This window comes from Botryllus schlosseri, chromosome 9, assembly GCF_051294905.1.
Source record: "Botryllus schlosseri isolate E-star chromosome 9, Bs_hap1, whole genome shotgun sequence".
Classification (NCBI taxonomy): domain Eukaryota; kingdom Metazoa; phylum Chordata; class Ascidiacea; order Stolidobranchia; family Styelidae; genus Botryllus; species Botryllus schlosseri.
In genome coordinates this window covers 4,953,291-4,978,604 of record NC_137244.1, presented here as the reverse complement: position 1 = coordinate 4,978,604, position 25,314 = coordinate 4,953,291, and the positions used below count along the sequence as shown (strand labels likewise).

General features: G+C 40.5%; 1 protein-coding gene and 1 long non-coding RNA gene across 3 annotated transcripts in view; one reads left to right on the top strand and one right to left on the bottom strand.

Moving 5' to 3' along the window:
• LOC145446946 (uncharacterized) overlaps positions 1–25,314 on the bottom strand; it is a 156,931-nt gene that overhangs the window by 47,922 nt on the left and 83,695 nt on the right. The window lies entirely within an intron of this gene.
• LOC145447086 (uncharacterized) lies at positions 10,255–15,014 on the top strand. Of its 2 annotated transcripts, XR_013917448.1 has the most exons (6): positions 10,255–10,477; positions 11,599–11,653; positions 11,907–11,962; positions 12,633–12,752; positions 13,277–14,127; positions 14,495–15,014. It is a non-coding gene; the product is annotated as an uncharacterized LOC145447086 (long non-coding RNA). The 2 variants fall into 2 exon arrangements; XR_013917449.1 differs by lacking the exons at positions 10,255–10,477; positions 11,599–11,653; positions 11,907–11,962 and adding an exon at positions 12,109–12,502 and having other exon boundaries at positions 14,495–15,013.

Genomic DNA, 25,314 nt, shown 5'->3' with positions numbered 1-25,314 from the left:
CCAGCATAACATCGAGTTGAAGTTTTTGTAGAGAACCTACATCGCTGACATATGACACAAAGCATTTGGATATGGAATTGGTCAATCAGGGCTGTTGACATGAATACTTTTATTCAAAATAATCAGAACATAGGCGCGGGAAAATCTCAACACATCAAAATAGAATATTATCCAAGAGGTTGGGCAGCCGCGAAAGTATGGAAACAGTATCAAATATGGTATGGAGGAAAGTTGCTATGGCATGGTGTGGAACGGTTGAGGCAGGTATGGAGTATGTAACTTTCCCATTTCATTCCATACCATACCATGCCCGGCGGTAGTAACTATATTTCTGCAAGATAGCTAGCCGTCAGCCGTCGACAAACGCTGAAACATACACCAGCGTCTAGGCAGGTCATTGGTCTCAAACACGCGGCCATTTTGTGCGGCCCACAAAGGCATTTTGGAATTTAAAGTATTCCACAATAAATTCAAGTGTCATATCTCTTTTTTAGATTAAATAACTTGAAGTTAACTCTAAAAACTACTGCAAAAACCTGAAATCTATACAAACTTCACCATCACGCCACTTCTAAAATCTACCATGCGGTGGAAGATCGCTATTACGGCACGTTTCTAGTTTGTGATGATAAAACATGACCCGTTGATGATTCGTGACTGAAAATTGTCATTTTGTTTGGTGCGATCTTTCGTCAAATTATTCGATTTTGGATAGACTGGGTAATAAATTAAAAATGACTCGAGTTGAGTCGGGTCAAGCGTTGAAATCAGAGAAGGACTTTCGTCTCGGAATAGTGACTTGGTAATCCTACGGATGCAATAATCTATGAAACTGTCATGAGGAATACTAATATATCAAAAGGCTGTAGCTTGTCGTGCGTAGAGTATACAAACACCAATGGATTCTTCGGCGATTGGATATTTCTATTTCAGGGGTTCTTAACCAGGGGACCGCCCCTCCTTCGTGATACGAAGCACCAAATCAGGGGGTACGAGATGCATTGTGGAAATAGGCCTATATGCTGTGGAATATTTTCTGGGTCGATTAATTCAACTGGAAAATATTCTTCGCGCTACATGCGATTTTATGTGAAAGGGATTTCTGATTTTTATATATGTACCATCAAAAATTGTGTTGAAAATGGACAGGGTCACGGAAAATCTTGTTGAAAGCACAAGGGGTACGATCGCTAAAAAGGTTAGGAAATAATGCTATTAAATTGGCACAAAAATGATTAAATTTAAGTTGTTACTGATCTGTTACAATATTAATCGAAGAAAATCCAACGCTGGATCCATTTGACTCTGGAAACGACAGTAACAATTGCCTACTTATCACGACTATATAATCCGGATTAGGCTACACCGCTCACATGCTCCGATATCAGATCAATCGTTAGTAAATTTTAAGATATTTTACAAAAAATTGCGGCATCTCAAAGTTCCACTAGCTGCAATACTAACCCGGCAGCTTTTACGATGTAATCATGCGCCCTCTCGCATGATGTCTATAACTCATTATTTCATCAAATTATGCCCGGCAAAAAAAAAAATTATTCAAATATTTGAGACTATGATTATTTCGTGCCAAGCCTGAATAGTATAATAGTAAATTACATTTTCAAGATGTTTGTGGAATGCATGTCTGCAAGGTGCCCTGAAATAAGGCCTACTTGGATATTATACATTGAATACCGCTATTATTGATGCTGTGGCCCGAGGCGTCATCAGAAATTAGGAAGTTGAGTTTGAGACCTCTGGTTCAGGCATTACGTAATCACTAGGGAAATTTTTCTACCTAAAAACGTAAGATTTTGATCTAAAATGTTGTCATTTTTTTTATTTAAAAAAACATAATTTTGACCACATTTTGACCTAATGTGTGCAAACTGGGTGTATTCCACATATTGTTAGAATTGTACTACTTAACAACTTCATTCCTGGTTGAACTGTCTTTCTTTACGAAGTAGTTTGGTTTGAAAAAGCTTTTTTGACTTAAAACTGTTAAGTTTTTAAATAAAAAAAACTTTATTTTAACGAAATCTGGAAATATGAAGAATTCCAGTAGTTACATCACGCCTTACGGTAGAAATAATTAAAATTGATTGTAGTGCAAGGAAAGATACTTTCCTGCATTCTCGGGTAAAAATTTTCTGTCCTTACTAAGTAGCTTGTCTGGAATGAAGAGGTTCAACAGCAGCCGTTGTTGGCTGGCGACACTGACGTTGTGCGTACACTGCTGGTGACTCACCGTGTTGCTTCAATATGACAATGTTGTCTACCTACATTTCAATTTTTCATTGTACACGTCTTGATATACGAACCAATGACCACGCAGTCTACCTTCAGTTAGGATATTGAGGTAAGTTGGGCATAACACCATCTCACCCTAGTTCATTTGAAAGTTTCCGATTGGGCCGCCGACGACGGTAGGCCTATAAAGTAGGCTACAAGCTGTAAAATGTCAAATGATAAGTTCATTCATAATCTTTATGTATAGGGTGTAGTTCATCGACATTGAAAACATCTACGATACAAACGAAATGCAGGATGCAAAAAAATTATGACTTTTTTTGACTTATCGCTCCAATTTTGACAGTATGTTGAATTATTTCGACATGTCAAAAAAATTGCCCGATTATTTTATTTTAAAAGCCGTGTTCACAAAGCCGTGATTAACCGGCATCGCGACCACTTAGCTATATAACAGGGGTGGGCAAACTGCAGCTCTCCAAACCTTTGATTGCGGCTCTTTGGCGATTGCCATTTTGCTAAAGAGGCTTAACCTGATTATAAAACGGGGCATTCTATTCCGTACTAACGCTATGCGTATTGTTTTCGTGTTTTTTCTTTCCTCGTGGTTTACGTTTGTAAAATTTAGGAAAAGGTGGCACCACAGGGTTAAGACTGTGCAATCGAACTCTCGAATCGAGTTCACATAAACCAGTGGTTCTTAAACTTTTTTGAGCGCGACCCAAATCTGAGTTTCATGATCACCTCACGACCCAAATCTCAAACATAAAAAAATGTAATTTTGTGTTACCACTCTGCTAATTTTTCAGATAAGACACAGACAACCATTATAGTACACAGTACTATGAAAGAACAATTTATTAGAGACAGATCATTCATTCAGTGTGATTGATGAAACTGAAAGTTCTCTTTCATAATATTTTCAATGCACGGCTCTATCTTACTGAGCGCAATGCGCAAATCGTCTCCAGGATCGAGGCGATTGCGAGCCTTGGTTTTAACAACCGTCAGTGCGGAAAATCCTTGCTCACACAGATAAGTGGTCGCAAATGGGAGCAGAAAAGCCATTGCTTCGTTACCGATTATTGACTTTTCCTTTTTAACCGAAGTCCAGAACTCTCCAAGTGACGCAGAGGAAAAAAGAAGTCGATGGAATTGGTCATGATGCAGGTCGATAAACTCTTCCTGTAGTCCTGCAACATCCTCTGGTAAATTGTCAACCCTTGCCAAAAACGGATTTGTGACCCACCACTGAGATGCCTCATTTCTGTCTGGGATGTAGCGATCGAACTCCGTGATCAGGTTTTCCAAATGGTCCATTAGAATGGGTTTGATGATATCCAATCTGCTAATAGCAATCTGATTCCATTCCTCCAGATACTCGTTCATAGATGGAAACGCTGCTGTTCGTCCACGCTCCAGTTTCTTCTTCCAGATCGGCAGCTTTTCTTTGAAAGCAGACAGCTTCTCGGAGAGACTGATAATTAGGGCGATTTTTTTTGACATGTCAAAAAAGTCAAAATAAGGTCAAAATTTTAGCGTTAGGTCAAAAAATGTCAAAATTGACGGAATTTTTCGCAACCTGCATTTTATTTGTATCGTAGATTTTGCACAATCGGTGAACTTATCGTTTGACATTTTACAGTTTGTAGCCTACTTTATAGGCCTACCGTGGCAGACGGCGCATTGTCTGCTCATTGTGAATCATAAACAGTCAAATGAAACAAATAGTTTGACACGGTGTTATGCTCAACGTACCGCAATATTCTAAGTGAAGCAAGACTGCGTGGGCATTGCATGGTTCTTACAAAAATTGAGATGTACACCATTGTCAGAATGAAGCAACACGGTGTGTCACCAGTGTACGCACGCACAACTTCAGTGTTGCCAGCCAATAGCTGCTACAGTTGAACGTTCTTTCTCCATTCTTCTTGCTGTTGTTGTTTGTATATTCATGGTGTTTGTCGACTACAATGGTCATTTACACCAGGCCGATATTCCTTATTTTCGATTCCGTAGCTGCCAATTTGTAGCACGGCCCACTTCTATGCTTTTTGTAAGACACCGCTTACGCGGATGAGATGGCGAGGAGGAACCTAGATAAACCTTCAACACTTGGGTGGAATTCTGGAGCACTTGGGTAGGAATTCTGGAGTCGACCTCGGTCGGACTAGAGCCTAAAACCCATTGGTGTTGTAGCTGCGGATTATCCCACTACGCTATATCGCCACATCTTCATCCTTGGCAAGCTACTTGGTAAAGACGGACACTTTTTACCTGTGAATCAGGGATATCTAGAACTAGATATCTAGATATCCCTGCCGATAATGCAGGAAAGTATCTTTCGTTGTACTACAACAAATTTTAATTATTTTCACCATAGTACATCATGTACTGGAATTCATCATAGGGCTAAATTTTGTTAAAATAATATTTCGTCATGTAAAAATTTGTCAGTTTTTGAGTCAAACAAGTTTTTCAGGGAAAACTACTTCGTAAAGGACAGACAATTCAAACCAGGAATGAGGATAAGTAGTAAAATTCTAACATTTTTTGGGAAAACACCCAATTTGCATACGGTAGGTCAAAATTTGGTCAAAATTTAGTTTTTTAAGGTCAAAAAATGTCAAAATTTAGATTTTTTAGGTCAAAATCTTTCGTTTTTTAGGTAAAAAAAAAATCGCCCTACTGATAATGTTTTGATTTCTGCCTTGCATTGATGTGTTAAGATCGTTGAGTGCGGTGAAGATGTCGTTTAAGTAACATACTTTTAGCATCCACTCCTTATCTTCGAACCGAATGGCGTGACGATGTACTTTTTCATTGAGAAAGACCTTCAGTTCCGTTCGTAGATCTACCAGACGGCGCAAGACCTTACCGCGAGCAGGGCTTTGGAGCCGGAGCCGGAGCCCGGAGCCGTGCATTTTTACCGGAGCTGGAGCCGGAGCCGGAGCTCTAGATAAAATTCAGCCGGAGCCGGAGCCGGAGCTGGAGCTGGTTATTTGAGGGGTAGCTCCGGCTCCGACGTATTTCATAAGATGCTATCATACATGCAACAACCACATCTTTTGAGTTCACATAATTCAACCGCAGGCCTTCGCGAAATTCAGAATCTTTCCTCTTTGGCGCTACCTTTTCCGACTAACCGTGTTCCTGGGGGTTTAACAGCAGAGCAATCATATGTTTAATGTTCAATTTTCATACAATAGTGCCGAACCTCGGTATGCTAGATATGCCTGTGAATATTGTGGGTATTCGGCACATCCGCAATTTCATCATCAGCACAACCTTGTTGGCCAATTGTGCGGTTCGAAAATAATGATCACTATGTATTATGCGAAATGATAGAAAGGATAAAAACGTGATTTCGTTGCACATGTCGATATGACGAGCACGAGCCGAGAAATTCCATCTCATCGCTGCTATGAATCGGATGAGCAAATTGGACAGTGTTATTGAGTATGCAATTATGCATGCGAATTGGAATTCATTACTGCGCATGATCGTCATTCACTCCAGTAAGTATTTTCGAGCGTGAATCGGGGATGGCAGAAGAGTAGCCCAAAACGCCGTTACACTCAGCGAACAATTGTCGCGGTGCGAGCTACTCGGTGCGATGTCAGGACCCCATGGTATTTTCTATTGTAGACAAATTACTGATTTGATACGCGATTTCCAATTTGTAATCATCTGTTTCGTAAATTCATTCTTGATGTATGCTTGATACTCTAGTATTCCAGGATTATCGCGCGCTGTGACTTGTAAATGTGCAATGTGCATACTGCATAGTTTAATTCGTTATGCGCATGGCGCAATGTACATGGCACAGTGTTTAATTCGAGTATTCGATTCGTTTAAAAGGGAAAATATTAGATTCCGATAAACTTGATCGACACCGTATGTACTGGTAAGTGGTAACGAGTGCACCAATATCGAACGTCAAACCATTGGCCATTTGGCACAAATCGAATTTCTATTGATCAGGTCTTGATGTCCGTCCATATTGCTCCTATTATACAGTTACAGTTGAATACTTATCGCTTATTTAAAGATTGAATTGAGCTGTATGGCTTAATGTTAACGAGTACAGTGCCAGTGTTAAAACGCCGCATCAAAATTTTGATACTGTACACAGCAATGGCATGTAGTAAAGTGCGTTCTAGTTTAACTATGATGTAATCGACAATTGACAAGTATTATTATGACGTCACAAGCCGACACGGCAGCACCTATATGTCTTCGGTGCTGCATCCGATGTTACTGACGGCTGACAGACTCTAGATTACTATAGATAACTAACCTACGGGTAAATCAGTAATCTATATAGACCTGGGGTGGACAACTTTTTCGGCTAAAGGGCCAAATGAAACTGACGAACGAATGCGCTGCCCACTAGCCGCAACAGGCGCGTATTAATTTCAAAGTTGATATCATTATTACTTGGGTATATTGCGGGTCGACTGTATTCCGCCGCTGGGCAAGAACAAGGCTATTCGGCATCTGGACATGTCGATATCCAAGATTTCCGCTAATATACCACAATTAATTTGTGCCATACATTTCATCATCGACGATCTTTCTGCGAGCACAAACGCGAAAAGACTTTCTCTCGTAATTGCGAATAAAGTTAAACTCAATCGGCTAAATCAGGCGGTTTTTTCAGTTTCACGAGTGGGTATGCTACAAAGCAACAAATCGTGTGACAATTCAACATGCGAAGCGTGAAGAAAAATTTTACTACTCTTTTAGTTTATTGTAATGTACGACGATTTACTAAAAATGTGACTGCGGACCATCGATCTGCCAATGCGTCGGAACTGATATTTTAGTCATCAATATCCCAAGTGTCGCGGCCAGACTAATCATATTTTTGATTCGCCTTGCAAGTTCACAATCTGGCCATATGATCTGAGCAATTCAATTTCGATAATATAACAGGATTTTGAAAATATAATGGGTAATTAGCTCGCAGGCTACTCAAAACCTTCTCGCGGGCCACAGATGGCCCGCAGGCCGCGGGTTGCCCACCCCTGATATAGACACCATCGATACCTTTCAGAGCCGGAGCCGGAGCTGGAGCCGGAGCTGTGGAAATAATGCGGCTCCGGAGCTGGAGCTAGTGTATGATAAAAGAATGCTCCGGAGCCGGAGCTGGAGCAATGCAAATTTAAGGCTGCTCCGAAGCCCTGACCGCGAGAAAGCCATCTCACACTGGAGTAGAATAGGAGATGTTGGAATTGAGACCCATGGTCGACACACATCTGCTCGAACAGACGAGAGTTAACAGCACTGGATTTGATGAAGTTGACTACATCAACAACCTCCTGCATCACTGCCGAAAGATCCGGAGACAAATGTTTCGCAGCAAGATTTTCACGGTGCAGAAGACAGTGGACGACTTGGACATTAGGATTGACTTGCTTGACTCGTGCAGCAGATAATCGATGATCACCTCGCAAATCACAATGTATCAGATCAGATGGAAGTAGCAAACAAATTTCGATGACAGCGAGGTATCTTGACCTTAATTACCAAAGCGAGGATGTAATCACGAAAGTGCGCGCAGATCATATTACAGCACAGTGGAAGATCTCTCCATTTTGCGCTCAAAGACGAACACTCGAACAGTGAAGACACGCAAATGAATTATAGTCTGTTGCCGTTTGATACAAACAATCTGGATTAATTTTGTTTTAAATCAATATGATTTTTACTGTCTGCCAAGATGGTGTAGTATTTTTGGTGTGTGGAGATGGTAAAGACTAATTACTGCTCGAGCTTGTGCGATTGCATCATGTGAATAACAGTGGCCTGGCGCAGGCTTAGATTCGCGATCAAAATGCATTCCATTCCTTAACTTAGTCTTTTTAGCAGCTACTGGGCTAAGTAGTTACGCCTAGTGTAGCTGCGCTGCCATTGAAACTCTTAGAAAACCACTTATGATGCAATAATCCACTAAGAAGCTAAATGAAATGCGTATGATGAAGCAATAATCCACTAAGAAAATTGAATTTTGACAGATTTGAATCACTATGTCGCGACCCATTTTCTGACCCTCCGCGACCTATACTTTGAGAACCACTGACATAAACGTTTCACTCGCAACATTCAACAAAATTCAATTCATTGTGTTCGACTACGAACTTGAAAAATTAATCACATTTGCGCGGTTCACGATCATTTCCGGATTGACAAGGGTGAATAGGGCTTTTAAAGGCTAGTTATAACCGCATGAGTTTGGCCAAGAAATGATCATTGATAGATAATTGCATGAAAAGAAAGTGTGAGCAGAGGAATATATCTTTTAAAGCAAAATAGTAGAAAGAGTTTGCATCCAGTAAAAATGGAGGTAGTCCACAGTGCCTTGTGTGTCACGATTCGATGATTACAAACCTAGTAACTTGAAAAGTTATTTAGATTACGAAACCAAACACCATAACATTGTCAAGAGTTACTCAATGAAGACAGATTTACGGAGCAATAAGATTACATAGCTGAAATATTCCCTAAAGCTCTGCAGCGCACCGTATCACCAGCGTGTACTCAAGTGGTGTGGACACTCGGAAAATCAGGTAACTCTCACGCCCAAATTACCTTGATAACTGTCGTGACCTTTCGAGATAAACCCTCTTGATATACACACGGTTTTCTAGGCTTTTATTGACTAGAAGTGTAGACTAAGCTAAAACGAATAAAAACGTAACAATACAAGTAAATCAGGAAACACATGCTACTAACGAAACGCCCTAAACCAGAATGATCAATCAACTGAAGGAGAAACGGACGAAATAAATACGAAAGGAAATGACGAAAAGTTAGGCACCTAGAGGATACATAAAACACCACAATCTCCCCGGCCTAAACGATTGGCTCAATGTAAAGCAGTCAAGTTCTGCGATCACCGTACCAGTCCGGCGTACGTCTTATTCTTGACGATCTACTGATACATGGATCTTTCATCAATTATGTGAGAATCGTTGTCATATCTACCGATAGACGTATCGACAGAGTCCCTTTGAACAGCGGCTCAAGAACTAGAATGCTGATCTGAGGGTGCCTGAGCTGACCGATCCTGACCATTGAATTCTTCAGGGCGCGTGTCGACCGCCGGTTCGTCAGAGCTACACTGTAAATCCGCAAGGTCGTATTGAACACTTCATAACACTTTTTCTGCGTACAGACACACTTTTTGGGCATATAAACGCATTGGGCCATTATCGTCGCAACGCTTCTGCGTATTTCTCCGTTTACATGTAACACTTCGCCACTGCGGCTTATTTTCAAGAAAATTTATACTTGGTAATTTATCATCAATTTTGCATTCATAAACCATCGGTACGTTTGGAGATCACATTAAATCATGGTATATGTAAAATAATCTTACTCACTTGCAGGGTTGTAACCAAGTCACAAAGCTCCGAGTCACAAGTCAATCTCACTTTTATAGTTTTGACTCGAGTCAAGTCGAGTCATTTTCAATTCACAACCGAGTCAAGTCCGAGTCCAAGTCACCTAGCAGACGTTCGAGTCCGAGTCATGGTATTATGACTCGAGTCCGAGTCCAAGTCATTGTGTTGACTGCTCAGTTTCCAATTAAACCCACTTTTAATAACTCTGTTTTGTGATATCGAATGATTCGCATTTATAATACACTAATTTTCCTCACTTTTAACAGTTTCTGGTCGCATTTTCAATTATCAGTACCAATAGACGAAATCCCAACAGGGTGGTTACTTTACTGTCCTTCAAAATTACAATGAAATGTTGGTACTCGCCGTCTGAATCTCGAGTCATATGACTTGGTTCAAGTCATGCGCAATGACTCGAGTCCAAGTCGAGTCAATACACAGATTGACTCGAGTCGAGTCGAGTCATTTCCGTATTTTGAGAAAATGTTTCGAGTCAAGTCGAGTCATCAGAAAATCGTGACTCGAGTCTGACTCGAGTCGAGTCATGACTCGAGTCATTACAACCCTGCTCACTTGACCCAACACTAAGTTTAAGGGTAATATTTCAATGAAATATACATATTTCCCTGTGACGTAGAGGGGTCACCACCTTCGTTACGGTAGAGCGCGCTCGATTTCAGTTTGGATTTGAATTGGTAGTTCGTCAGGCTTCAGGCAGAGAGTAGGGTACACGAAAAAACTTGGCGAAATGGATATATTGAAGCAGTTTCTGCTACCTGATGGCGTAAAGGATCATAACATCCATGTACTGTAAGGTATGGAAATGCGGTAAATGTTATTGAATGTATGTAATGTGAGAATAGTCATAAAATGAACTCGTTTTGACATTGCAGTAACGTCGTTTGTTTTAGATGTTTTAGTAGGCTACTGATATCCCTTATTCATATGAATGTTCTTTAGATGTTTTGTAGTATATGATTCGTCTGATATTATTGCTGGATGATCGAGCTTCGAATCTGATAATATACCAGGCTGCGACCAGGTCCAGTACTACGGTACTGATGAGAAGCTGCTATAGAAGTAACTTTTTTGACATATGGATAAAGGGATGTTCTCTCTATCCACACAGAAATATCACTATGTAGGCGATATTGTGGTCCATTGTGGACAAGTACTGCAATGTCAGCAATTGAATGCTGGCATGACAGTCATGCAACGGTTTTGATTGTTTTTCAACTGCAACACATTTTACACTGTACTGTTCATTCCAAGTGGTAAGGTGTTAACTAAAGCGATTTTTTTGACATGTCAAAATAGGTTAAAATTTTGTCAAAATTGTACCGTTAGGTCAAAAATTGCCAAAATTCTTTACAAAATCAAAATTTTGTTGGCAACTTGCATTTCGTTTGTATCATAGACGATTGCACTGTCGGTGAACTTATCATTTTACAATTTACATCTTGTAGCCTACTTTATAGTCCTACCGTTGTAGACGGACCATCGTCTGCTCATTGTGAATCATAAACTGTCAAATGAAACAAATACTCAACCTAGCCTATTGCACTATCCTAACTGAAGCAAGACTGCGTGGGCATTGGTTCTTCTATTAGAAACCGTGTGATGAAAAATTGCGATGTAGACAACTTTGTCATAATGAGAGAGAGAGTGCAGTGTACGCACAACTTCAGTGTTGCCGGCCAACAACTGCAGCTGGTGAACGTTCTTCATTCTTGCCAAGCTACTTAGTTAGGACAGACACTTTCTACCCGAAAATGTAGGAAACTATCTTTCGTTGTACTACAACAAATTTTTAATTATTTCTACCATAATACGAGATGTAACTAATACTAGAATTATTCATGGGTCCAGATTTCGATAAAATAAGTTCTTTTTCATGTAAAAATTTGTCAATTTTCATGCTAAAATATTTTTTCAGGTCAAATTACTTCAGAAGAACAGACAGCTCCAGCCAGAAATAAAGATAAGTTCCGGTAATACAATTCTAACACTATGTGAGAAACACCTAATTCAAGTACATGGGGTCAAAATTAAGTTTTTCATCATCAAAATATGTGTGAATTTGAATTTTTTAGTCAAAATCTTACCCTTTTAGGTCCAAAAAATTGCCCCAATAATAGCACAGCCAAACAAACAATCTTTTCAACAAACCATGGATCACAAGGAGTAGTATTTGTTTTGCCCAATCCCCAAATTTGACTAACTGAACTAAATTCTATTTTGCAGGTAGTATGTATTGAACTTGGCACCTTTTTGAAATGCATTTGCTGTATGGAATACTGGTAAGCATCACGGTGTTTTGTAAGTGAACTGGTACATCCTTAGAGAATGAATTTGATTCTGTTGCAATCGGTTATCTTTGTGATAAAGATTTATATGAATGTTTGCTGATAAAATTTCACGAAAATTGTTAACAACCCAGGAAGTATACTAACTGTGCCAGAGTAAAATTGGTGGTAACGTCATGTGCAACTTTCCATTCCATTACCTAATTATTCTATGAAAGACACCCTTCTGTCACGAACAACTTATTGCAGAAAAAAAAACTGTATCCAGTATGATATCTGCGTGATTACTGAGCAGTTCATTTGTATTGCGAATTTTGGCAACAAATATTTCTTTTCAATAGTTTTGGATTGATCCTCAAATTCGTTCAACTGATGTCCACTCTTTGAAAAGAGCCCCCTGGGTCTACCGTGCCTGCGCTATCAGCCAATGTTGACAGTGACGTGAGGAGTCGTTCGTAACGGGTTTTGTGCCGGCACAGTCATCTTATGGGATACAGACCTTTGTCTCAAGAGCCCATGGATACATGTGATTATGTAAGGCTATTTATTCATTTTATATATCACCATTGATTATGTACCTTGCTGGTTTTTGCAGTCCTACTTTTCTCACGAACTATCTGCATCAAATTTACAATTTTATTTTGGTATGTTTCGTATTTTCTAGGAGCAGCATTTGGATTTGACCAGTAAAAAAAAGAGCCGCCATGGCACGCCACGAATCAGGGACTCATCAAGCCTGGGTTGCGGCTGATGGAAAGAATATGAAAAATGCCCTAATGTGCAGGTAGTATGTATTGCAATTGGCACCTTCTTGAAATGCATTTGTTGTTTAAAATACTGGTAAGCATCGCGGTGTTTCTTAAGTAAACTGGTATATCCTTAGATAATGAATTTGATTCTGCTGCATTCGGTTATTTTTATGAATGTTTGCTGGTAAAATTCCACTAAAATGAATAACAATCCAGGAATGTATGCTACTCGTGCTGGAGTAAAATTGGTGTCCATTACAATAATTATTTGTTCTATGAAAGACACCCTTTTGTCACATACAAATGTATCCAGTCTGATATCTGCGTAATACTGAATGCTGGTGACGTCATATTTTGTGATACGATTTTTGATGTACAAAGTTCTTTCGAGTTCTCTACTAGTTGCTGACGAGTCTTAGCCGAAAATATTCGGGCTCATTTCAATATGCATATACTATTCAATTATATATTGAAGTTTTGCACCTCGAAGAAGCTGTTCGAATATTGAATAGTTCCCTTGTATTGCAAATTTTTGAAACAAGTATTTTCTTTTCAACAGTCTTGGATTGATCTTCAAATTCATCCAACTGGTGTCGACTCTTCGAAAAGACCCCCTGGTTCTACCGTGCCTGTGCTAACAGACAATGTTGATAGTGACGTGAGGAGTCATCTGAACGGATTTTGTGCCGGTGCAGTCATCTTTTGCGATAATACTTTTGCCTCAAGAACCCATGGAAACATGTGATTATCTAAGTCTATTTATTCCTTTCATATATCACCATTGATTATGTATTGTGCTGGTTTTTGCAGTCCTAATTTTCTCAATAACTATCTATATATGCGATATGAGCTGAAGAGAGGCTTGATCTGTGTACATTGAACAGAGGTGTTCTTGAATGTAAAGAGCTGGGGTAACTTGAATTTAAACTACTGCTTACTGAACTATACTTGGAACATCAAATTGAGATCATTTCCCATGTCGTGCTAATTCCAAATAATTTCGTTAATTAAATTTAATCAGGAAGGAAGGATTTTGAAAGATTGAGAACAATTACAATTACTGCAATGAAGGAAAAGTATTCAACACCTTCGATAAGATGTCACAAAGTTTTTTGTACTAAAGACAAACAATGTGTCCTTTGTCTGGTATATTTTCTCGTCTCAATTCAAAGCAGCTATAAAATCTTAGAATCGAAGTTATATGTAAAGCCTACCGTATGTCAATTATTGTAATGGAAATCCAAACCCATAGGAATAACGATTCTACTATATCTATTTTCGGATCTTGTTTGCAATCAATTACATTTTCAGCAAAACGAGGTTGATGAAGTCAACTGTCTTCTTCTCCAAGCCAAATTGAGAGACAAGCTAATACAATCCAAGACCCAAGCGCATGTCTTATTGAAATAGGTATCGTAATCTTTCTGTTTTGTGGACCATACAAATTTACATAGTCCGTTCGTAGACGTACATAGACGTTCTGCTACAAATTTCATTCTGAGTTACAGTTCTGCATTCTCACTGTGGCCTGTGCGTCTGAATGTCAATGTAAATGTCAAAATGGCCGAATTGAAAAAAACGCAGACCTAATTCAAGATATTTTATTAGTCGTTATGCGAATTTTAGTCCTTCTCAGTGATAGGATTTCACATGTACCCGAGCGCCTTTCCTGCGCTTGTGTAACCTGCATGTGTGAAATATTTATATTTATTTCTGCATAAAATTTAGAATTTTCATTGACATATTCAAAACTTTGGAATTTAATCACATTTTCAAGGAGCGTAGCTTGGAGTCGACCAGTAGAAAAGAAGCAAACACCATGGCACGCCACGAATCAGAGATTGACCGATCCTGGATCGCAGCTGATGCCAAGAATATAAAACTGCTTCAGTGAAAATGGAGTATTCAGAAACATTGTTGACGTTTTGAGCTACTATGCATTGGATTGTCATACCCTAAAGGAGTGGTTCTCAAACAGGGGAAATCATTTGAAGGGGCGTGAAGCCGCTGTCAACTAAAATCTTTTTCGCACATGGCAGCTTCTACTTATTTCTCTGTGTATGGTCAGAATTTAATATTTGAATATTCTCTCATCAACAACTATTACCGTCACTGCCATCCAACTATCAGTTGGGATTTCTAGCGTTCTGGTTGTTTTTTTCAATTTCATGATACGACGATAAGGGGTGTGTGAAATTTTTTTGCTATCATAACGGGGCGTGTCCAAAAATGTTCAAGAACCAGTGCCCTAATGACTTCCAGATTTCAAATTTTGCAGCATATTGGTATATAACAACAAAATGTTTTCTGTAAATCTGCAAAATTTGTATGGACTCAAAGAAACGATTTCTTTGTTATTTAAACAAAAGTGATTGGCATCAACCTGATATAAATACTTGTAATGCAAGCCCAAGAATATTTTTGATGCCTGGTTAGCAGGACCAATTTCATTAAAAGTAAAAAAAATACTTTGTTACTTGTTTATCGTGGTAGTGGTAGTGAAACTGATACATTCATTGTTTGTTTATTTACAATAAAATTATAAATTTACAAGCCATAATTTTATCAATTTTAAATAAGTTTTAATGATTTGTGTTGATCATGTTTTCCGTTAACGGACGTAACCAATGAATTTGATTCCATGCCATTGTCACGAAAGTTGAAGATACTAAATGATATTTTGTTATCACTATCCCTAATTCACCAAGCATTCATTTTCATGATTGAACGAGTTGCATGATATTTGTAGTGAGTTTGCTCTTGATCATTTGTGATGTTCGTGATTTCATGGACTATTCCGGAAACGGATTTAACTGCTGATCTGAATTTATGAAACCATGTCACAGCAGCTATTGGAAATTTCAATGTTTGCACGTATTTAATCACCCGGGTTGGGTATTATAAGCGTCATCTATTCATGAATCAATAAAATCGGATTTTATTTTGAGCCCTGCGTTCCGGTGACTAGTCAACCAGCCACTTTGAGGCTGAACACTTTTTAGGTAAACACTTTTAATTTAAACACTTCGCAACACTTCTAGGCGTTCAATTTTTGGATCACGTTTCGTGTTCAATTTTCCGGGTTGAGCAACACTTCAAAATTTACAGTGTAAAATCAGGCATATTCTCGTCCTCTTTATGTGGACAAGGGGACAGGTCCTTGACCGATACAGTTGATTCCATCCCGTTCCTGTGACGAATCAAATTATATTTTGTGTTAGCATCTAGAATTTCTACTCTGACGACTTCAAGATCCCTCTCGTTTCGAACGAAATTCCGTAGCAGCACAGTGTCACCGACCAGGGGCCAATCAGGTATCGACACACCAAACATGGATCTCCGTTCAAAGCTGAAAAATCTGTCATGACGACAACAGTTAGTAGAGGTGCAGAATAACGATCTTATCGAATGCAAAACATCAGGAAGGACTTGTTCCCACAAACGTTCAGGTAACTTTTGAGTTGCTAAACGGAGTTTAATTGCTTTCCAGGGGGTTCGATTCAAACGTTCGCACTGAGCATTGCCCGCTGGATAGGGTGTTGATTTGCTTGTCGCAACACCTTTACGAGTCAGAAATACCGTTACGTCTTTTGGTAGAAATGAAGTACCTCGATCACTGTGGACGTATTCGGGGAGTTCAACAAGGGAAAACGATGAAGAGAGGACTTGATCACAGTCGCAGAATTCATGTCACGACACGCATGAGCGAATGGAAATCGACTATACTTGTCGATTATAACGAGTATGAAACGTTTGGGTCCTGAAACAGGACCTTTGAAATCGATGCTTATACGCTCTCATGATCTCGTGGCTTTGACTAGATGATTCACTTTGTTAGATTTAAAGAAACGCGGTTTACATTTGGAGCAGACAGAACAATTGGAACTGATATTTTTGACATCCTCCATGGAAAAAGGCAGGTTATTCGTGCAAACAAAGTGATGAAGCCTGCGGACTACAGGGTGACTCAATGCTTCATGAACCTCTGGTAACGACATTCTAGACGACGAGGAGATGGAACACAACCGAGAAAGGCCATCTGCCCCCACATGCTCCTCACCGGGACGATGACAAATTCCATACTTAAACGAGCTGACTTCTAATTTCCAAATAGACAACTTGCTGTTCTTGATTTTGCTCGGATGACTTTTTCGAAATATAAATGAAATCGCCTTCTGGTCGGTAATTAAACGAAACTCCTGTCTAATCAAAAGATATCCCCATTTTCTCACAGATTCTACAATTACCAGGGCCTCTTTCTCTGCAGCTGGATATTTGATATCGCTTTTAGACAATGTTCGGTACATGAAAGCGACAGGTCTGCCTCGTCGGCTTATCAGAACTCCGATCGCAAGATCTGTAGCATCACATTCGACTTGGAAAGTTCCATCGTCATAAATACAACTTAGACAGGTACGTAATAAGTCACCTTTCAGTTTACTGATGGCTTCAAGCTGAACTCCAATCAACGGAAATTCGCAATTTTGATATAGTGGTTTGATTTTATTGGAGAAAGAGGGGATCCACTTTGAATGGTACGTCAACATTCCCATGAAGCGTTTCAAACTGCGGTTATCGTTAGGAACTGGCATTTCAAGTAATGGTTTGAGATGTTCAGGATCTGGCTGAATTCGATTATGCGATATCAAATGTCCAAGTACCCAAAGTTTGGAAACAGAGAACAGATATTTATCACGATTTAGTGTTAATTCGCAATTCGTCGCAGCCAACACGAAAGCCTGAAGCCTTTTATCATGCTATTTTTGATTTTCTCCATACATCGTGACGGTATCAAGATAAGCAACGGTAGTTCGTGTTCAGCAATAATATTGTCGATGAAACGCTCAAACGCAGCTACACCATTGGTTACTCCGACGGAAAAACGGCAAAATTGATACAATGATTCACCAGCTTCAAAAGCAGTATATGGCCTATCGGATACAGATCGTGGCACTTGATGGTAAGCAGATTTTAGATCAATTGGGCTATAACCATTCCTTTCGCCACTTCGTTCACTATATTCTCTGTTTTTGACAACGGGTATGCATCTAGAGGAGTAAACCTTTCGATTGTTTGTGAATAGTCGATTACCAACCTCTTCTTGCGCCGACAATCTGTTGCAACCAAGATTTGAGTTCGCCAGGGAGACACAGAGTGTTCTACCGCACCATCGCACTCGCAATGAATTTGCAGTCATCTGAACTATAGTTACTTAGTTAGCCCTACGCCAGAATGATCAACTAACTGAAGGACAAACGGACGAAATAATTACGAAAGGAAATGACGCAAAGCTAGACACTTATAGTGGAGACATAAAACACCACAATTACTCTCTCTCTCTTTCTCTCTCCCTCTCTCTCTCTCTCCCTCTCTCATTGAAAGAATATAATACTTCTACTTGACAGACTGGAAATATCGAAAAGTCATGAAGTAAATCATGAAATAGGACCGAATAGAAGTAGGAAATTTTACTTCGAATAGGTGGAAGTACATCCCAACTGAAAACTTCTGAAAACTACGTTACAGGGAAGCAGGAATACCCTCGTACACTGTAAAAACTGCGCCCTCATTTAAAGGTGGTTCAAGAATCACCTTACAAAGAGGAGGAAAATTTTCTACCTTATATCACCTGGTGGTTATTTTTCCACCTCATCCCGAAGTGGGTGATTTCACAACTTTATTCGGATACCGGCTATTCGATACCAACCCATCCTATGCATGCATATAGCATATCATCGTCAAACGCCCACACGCAGAATAGCTTTATACTATAGATCAAAGGTTCTCAACCGCCGGTCCGCGGACCGGTGCCGGTCCGCGACGACATTCCTGCCGGTCCGCCAGGTATATTACAATTTTATACCATAATTTCAGGATGCAATGTTGAAGGCGTGTCCATTATTAAAATGAATAAAACATCAAATTTTAAAATGATTCAGAACTTTGTGACGTATAACATTAGGTTTGGGAACATGTTTCATTAGACTTAAAGTTGAAGACGTGTCATTAGACGACATGCGAGCGACAAATACAGAACAGATACGAGCTGACTCGTCGCTAAACAGCGCAGTTTGCGCGATCATTCGTTTTTGATTCATTCATTTTGTGCAGGACCGTAACTGGGCCCCCCAAAACGGCGTCAGCGCACCACGACATGCCAACACATAATGAAGTTAAGGCTAACATGGGACTCCGAAAGGTGTGCCAAAATTCAGCAACGAAAAAACCGATTCAGTCATGAATGATCGAAAATTTTCGCTATTGGCGCGATTAAGCTACATAAACTCTCTGCTTACATTGAGTGGAATGAGTGTGCTCACAAGTACAGGTGAAAACATCCACCCAAGTGTAGGGTATGGGGGCCATATAGTCGCTGAAATGTGTTTTCTTGCGGCACGCATTGTATTTGTTGTTGCCACAGTAGCCTATGCGTCTGGAGGCAGTGGGCAGTGAGCAATATATAACGGCAAGGTGCTTGGTTCGACACCTAAACGCTTGTTCTCTCGATATTGTCAAAAGGAGAATATTATTCGAGTTGGTAAACGACTGTCGGCGGTAGCACGTTTATCTGGACAAGGCAATTTTACCTCGACTCAGCGTTTCCATACTATTACCGAGAATGCTATTGCCGAGATGGACATTACCGAGAATGCTATTACCGAGTAGGACAATACCGAGAACGGACATTACCGAAAATGGACATTACCGAGAACGGACATTACCAGGCCGTGTTATTTTTGGCATTTCAGGAGCCAGATGCCAAAACTGCCAAAAATAAAAATTTGAAAATGCCAAAAATGAGCAATTTTTGGCATATGCCAAAAATAACACGGCCTGCCAAATATAGTGTATTTCGTTCATGGTGTTGTGTTAACAGGGCCGCGGTACAAGCGAGAAGAGCGTTTGTGAAAGGCAGGTTTCTTAATCTGGGTCCAGCCAATCCATTAGGGGTGAAAGCATGGTGTCCTAAATAGTGTGGGCACAGCGAGATTGAACGGCTGACTGCATTTGGTTTACGTCATACTTTCCATTTGTCCAAAGGCAATTTTACGACCATTTTTGACCGGCTTGTCGAGCGCTAAATTTGATAAAACGGGTATCAATGAGAAGCTGCCGCAGTACTGATTATTAAAATATAAATTATATTCTGCTCATGGAACTGGAACCCCCAAAATTAACCACGATTTTTGCATTGTGATCGAGTTGAACATTGGGACGCAACAAACTGTCTGGCTATTTCTGAGTTGCATAGTCTTGTTGCGTCAATGTTCTTAAACAAGCTAACCTTCCCAGGACTCTTCCATGCGAGTTGGTAATATCAAAGCCACCTGAAGTGACAAAAGTCCTCCGAAAATATATCGGTAGACTGAAGGAGAAATGATAGTCGGGCTACTAAATAGAATGTGTTGAGAGACAACACAGGAAACTCCTGGAAAAGGATCGGGAAGAAAATTCTTTCCGCGAATGAGATCGATGGCACTGGCGAAGTGATCTCTTTTCATGATGCATGGAAGCCGGTTCGGCCCTCCAAAGATTTTGAAGCTCTGAAAACCTTTTGTGGATGACTGGCAACACTCTTTCCCTCAACGGCTACTGTTGAAGCCGATATTTCCCAGATTCGCTGGGCGACAAATGAATTTAGGAGAAACTTAGCTGACCTGAGTTTGGAAGCATTGTTACAGTGCAAACGAGTTAAGTCTATTCAACAGCTGTAACAATCAGCTGTTGAGCGTGTTTGTTAGGCTTTTCTTTCTTTTTCTTTTTGCTTATTGGCACCAATTCCGATGGATACTGCACATTTTGTGGTTTCGTTTGATATTATTAACCTATGAAATCGTTAGGTTTCTTCTTATTATTATTGTTTGTTGGCACTGATTATACGTGGATGCTGCACATTTTGTGGTGTCTTTTGACAAACTAGCCCAAATAAAGCGTTTTTGTGACTAATTCGAGGCTGAAACTATCTATTTAGAGGACAATGCCAAAACTGCCAAAAATAAAAATCGAAAAATGCCAAAAATAAGTTATTTTTGGCAGTTTTGGCATATGCCAAAAATAACACGGCCTGGACATTACCGAGAATGGCCAATGCCAAGAATCTAGCTTAATGTAACGGGCGTTGGCGAGAAATTTATACCTGAGAATCGATACCGAATCTGGCAACGCCGTGATGCACACACACGATCTGTTCATATGCATAACATGCCTGCATTGCATATATTGGATTTTCGGTAATGTCTATTCCCGGTGGTGTCCATTTTCGGTAATGCCCATTCTCGGTATTTACCATTCTCGGTAATGTCCATTCTCGGTATTGTTCTTCACGGTAATAGCATCCTCGGTAATAGCATTCTCGGTATCGACTGGACATCGACTCAGCAGACTGACTACCATAAAACCACCCGGATGCCATCATGAAGATAAATAATTACGATCAAAACCCTCTAAACGTCACTTTCTAGCACCATATAATTGCAGAAAACGGTTGCATACTGCACATTTTGGCTTCATTTCAACTTTGAAATTTTACCGGTCCGCCAGATATTTTTGGAAATTTTACCGGTCCGCGAGGTGAAAAAGGTTGAGAGCCACTGCTATAGATAACTAACCTACGGATAGATGCGCATCACGTGATTCACGGCCGAGTGATGCTACAGTCGCAGATTTGTTGTCGTTTCATAGCATGAAACGGCAACGTATTTGCTAATCACATAGATGACGACCAGAGCGCTCAAATTTATTAACGTTGATATTATTCGAAAGCTACAGTCGCGCTGATTCTGATAATATACATTAAATTTTCATCAAGGCAATGGAACCACCCCGAAATAGCCTTCAAAGTCTGAAAATCAACATTGTTCTAAACCAGTGGTTCTTAACCTTTTTCCTCCTGCGCCCCCTTTCAAAAATTATCGGACTCTAGCGCCCCTCCCCCCCACATATTGCAAGGACTGTAATAAAGAATAATGGGTAAGCGGGAGAGCCGTAACAGCACTTCGTCAGCCCCCCTAAAAAACGATTGTCTTGCGCACACATAGCGTGATAAACCAAACTTCTTGGGGCTTAACTCCCAAGTACCCCGCCGCGTGATTTCGATGGTCAGCAAAGTGTGTGTGGCCTATGGTCGCCCTAGGCGCAAAAATTTTCAATAATGCATGAATGAATAGGTGGTAATTGCATATATATATGTCGTTATAAACTTTTTATCCTCTCAGTCCACGTAATCAGAAATACCAGTAGCACTGAGTGAGCTGTTGTCTTGGAAAATGAAGGCCACGTAATTAATAATTAAAGATATTCGGGCGTACCCGTTGGTACAACTACTTCGTTACAAGTTGTTATTTTGTTGCCTCTTGTCCGCTATATAGTCAAAAAATATTGAAACGCATAAACGTATTAAACTAAAGTAAGCACACGATTCAAAATTGGTGTTTCGTCACTGGCAAATAATATTTTCTGATGGATGATATTTGTCCTGTGGGATGCAGATTGCGAATACATGATAATTCGGCACGAGCGATTTAAGCACCTATGGACAATTAGAATCCATCGAAGTGTACGCTCCACGTAAGGGCAATCCTCTTCGGCTAAGGTTTTCTCGCTGACGATCTTTTTGACACACTTCTCGGAGTCCCATATTCGCCGGACCTTCATATGTCTTCGTGCATCGTGGCGTGGTACTGGCCGACGCCGAAATGCCTGTTTCTATTTTCTATAATTATGCGTATTCTTCCGTGGGGGAGTCGTAAAAACATGATGTTTAATTTATGTTCATTCACCGAAATAGTTTAGGGTACCCTTCGAGCTAACCGATTGGGGGCTTGGGTTGCAGCAGTTTCGGTCTTGGTAAGAGGTCAAAGTTCAGTCGGTCTTCTTGGGACTTTGGTATTGGAAATATTTCGCGCTTCAATCGCGCTCGAGGACCATTCGATATAATAAACCATATAATAACTGTGTGTGGTATATTCAGCGTCAAATTAAGGTTGTTATATCAACAATCGGGTACGGTCTCATACTATAGATAACCAAGGTAAACACCGGATTACCTTAGTTATCTATACTCATACCCTGTGGTTCGAACCCTCCCGAATTCACATCGGCGATTGGCAATACGGGAAATTAATGGCATTGGATTTTGTCTTAGTGCTTTGTGTAACTATAAGTAAGTGAACTGAGAATTGGATGCACATAACTGCTCACATTGAATTTAGTACTGTACCCAGTTATTAATTTTAACATGAATGTATTCCAAACAAAGAAACTCATATTATATAACGTTCATGTGAGGTTGTGAACCAGAACACGAGATAGTATCATCCTTTATGATACGATGAAGAAATGTTCTGACGATTTAATTTTGTAGCTCTCAAATGCAAGTATATTTAGTTATTCAATTCGTGCACAATGCTTCAAAACTTATTTTATGTAAAATGGGCTCTCACTCTCAATCAAAAGTGATATACAGTGCCTCCACGCGCTGTGCACTGCGGGATATAATACCTACCGTAATTTTCCGAATATAGTGCGCCCCAATGTATAATACGCACCCTTAAAATGGCGAGTAAATTCTGGGGCAAAGCCTGTACCCATGTATAGTACGCACCCTGCATTCGCAGTACATGAATAGTTTTAGTATACGTTGCCGTTCTGTTTTGCGATGTCACTGTTGAACAATGATGACGATCGCTAATCATAATATACAATTACGGCATTGTCTCTAAACGATAGTAGATAGCACCAAAAGCCTGCGAGGCCGGCGACGCGATAGTTCGGGCTAGCGACACGACATCTTGCGCACGAGGCCTATTACAGATGTGATTGCTCAGGCCAACGGTTATGTCGTGCGCACCAGGCCTGTTGGAGATGCGACTGATTACGCCAGCGATTATATATTGCGATTGTTAAGGCCTGTCGTTGACGCGATGAATTAACAAGGATTGCCGCGCGCTCTTGCAACCTGATTTCGCTCTCGTACAAACGGCAAACTAACTCAGGAGATCGCGTGCGGTGCTCTCGTTACTTGGCAGCGTGTTACACTCTATAATACGAATTACTGGGCACGATGGCTGGAAGTGATGCGCCCATGCGCGATTGTAATAAACATGAAGAAAGGTGTGATTTCAAGTTTTTATCGAGGGAGATTTTTTTCAAGGCTTGGTAATTTGTTCTGAATACTAATTAAGGATATGTCCTACTACCACATCATATACGGCGAAGCCATTTTCTTCAGCGCCCCCTTATCTCCCCCCTGAGCCCAGCGCCCCCTGAGCGTTTCCGCCCTCTTCAAAATCGCCAGCGCCCCTTGGGGGCGCTAGAGGCAAGGTTAAGAACCACTGTTCTAAACAATCGCAACGACGCAGCACAATAACCACAACAATGGTCCTTGCGTGGTTGCGACTTTTAGAACAATGCCGATTTTCAGACTTTGAGGGGTATTTCGAGGGGGTTCCTTTCCCCTGATCAGATGTTGATGTATATTATCAGAATCAACGCGACTGTAGCATTCAAATAAGATTAACTTGATTAAATTTGAGCGCTCGGGTCGTCATCTATGGGATTAGCAATTACGTTGCCATTTCATGCTCTGAAGCGACAACAAATCTGCGACTGTAGCATCACTCGACCGTGAATCACGTGATGCGCATCGATCCGTAGGTTAGTTATCTATACTTATACAATGCCTCACAAGTTGCCATAAATTACGAAATCGGCATTCGATTTATTATTACCAATTCAATCATTTCAATACACACTGCGAGACACAACAGAAATATTGGAAGGTGTCGAGAGAAGTCTTTGAAAGACATACACATGGCCTAAGGAGGCATGCATGCATCACAGCACTGATTCAAAAGGACACAGCAGGCGAAAAAAAGAGGTGCGATGGCAATGCATCGGAAGGCGAGATCGACATATCTGGTCGTGGTGCAGTAAACTTGAGAACTGACTAAGTATTGACATAAGAAGTTTTTCTTATTTCGACTTGAATGTGAAAACGTAAACGTGACTGAAGGTTTGCCGTCTCAAAGCAGCCACAATATTTCAGTCATATACGACCCTGCACCACATAACCACATGCGACGTCGTCGCACACCCCATATGGTGGCGCCATAGAGCCAATCTCCCCTCTTGGCACCAGCACAAGCTCATGCAGCGCATACGTATATAACACGCATCGGCACAGCCGGCATGGGAGAGAGAGATGATTTTTTTTTTGCCTGCACCATGGAAATGCGAAACGACCGCCGAAGTCTGCACCCGTTTTTTTTTCTCCTCCATACTGAGCGCATATGGCAGGAGCTGCGGATACCTTTTTCCAAGTTTTTGGTATGACCTGGCCGGGAATCGGACCCACGAACTACCGAAGCAGGACGCATCACCATTACATTATCTCGACAATATTAAACAATTGAAATTGAGGCATTAGCATCAACACATGAAAAGGTACAAAAAGCAGCAGGCAATGACAGGCAAGAGGTAAATTAAGACGACTGTCGGCTAGGAATCGAGATACTTTTCCACATTGCAAGTCCGGCATATTTGACAGAACGGTAATCTTTTACATCAACCGGTATAGTTGGACGACATGGATGCATG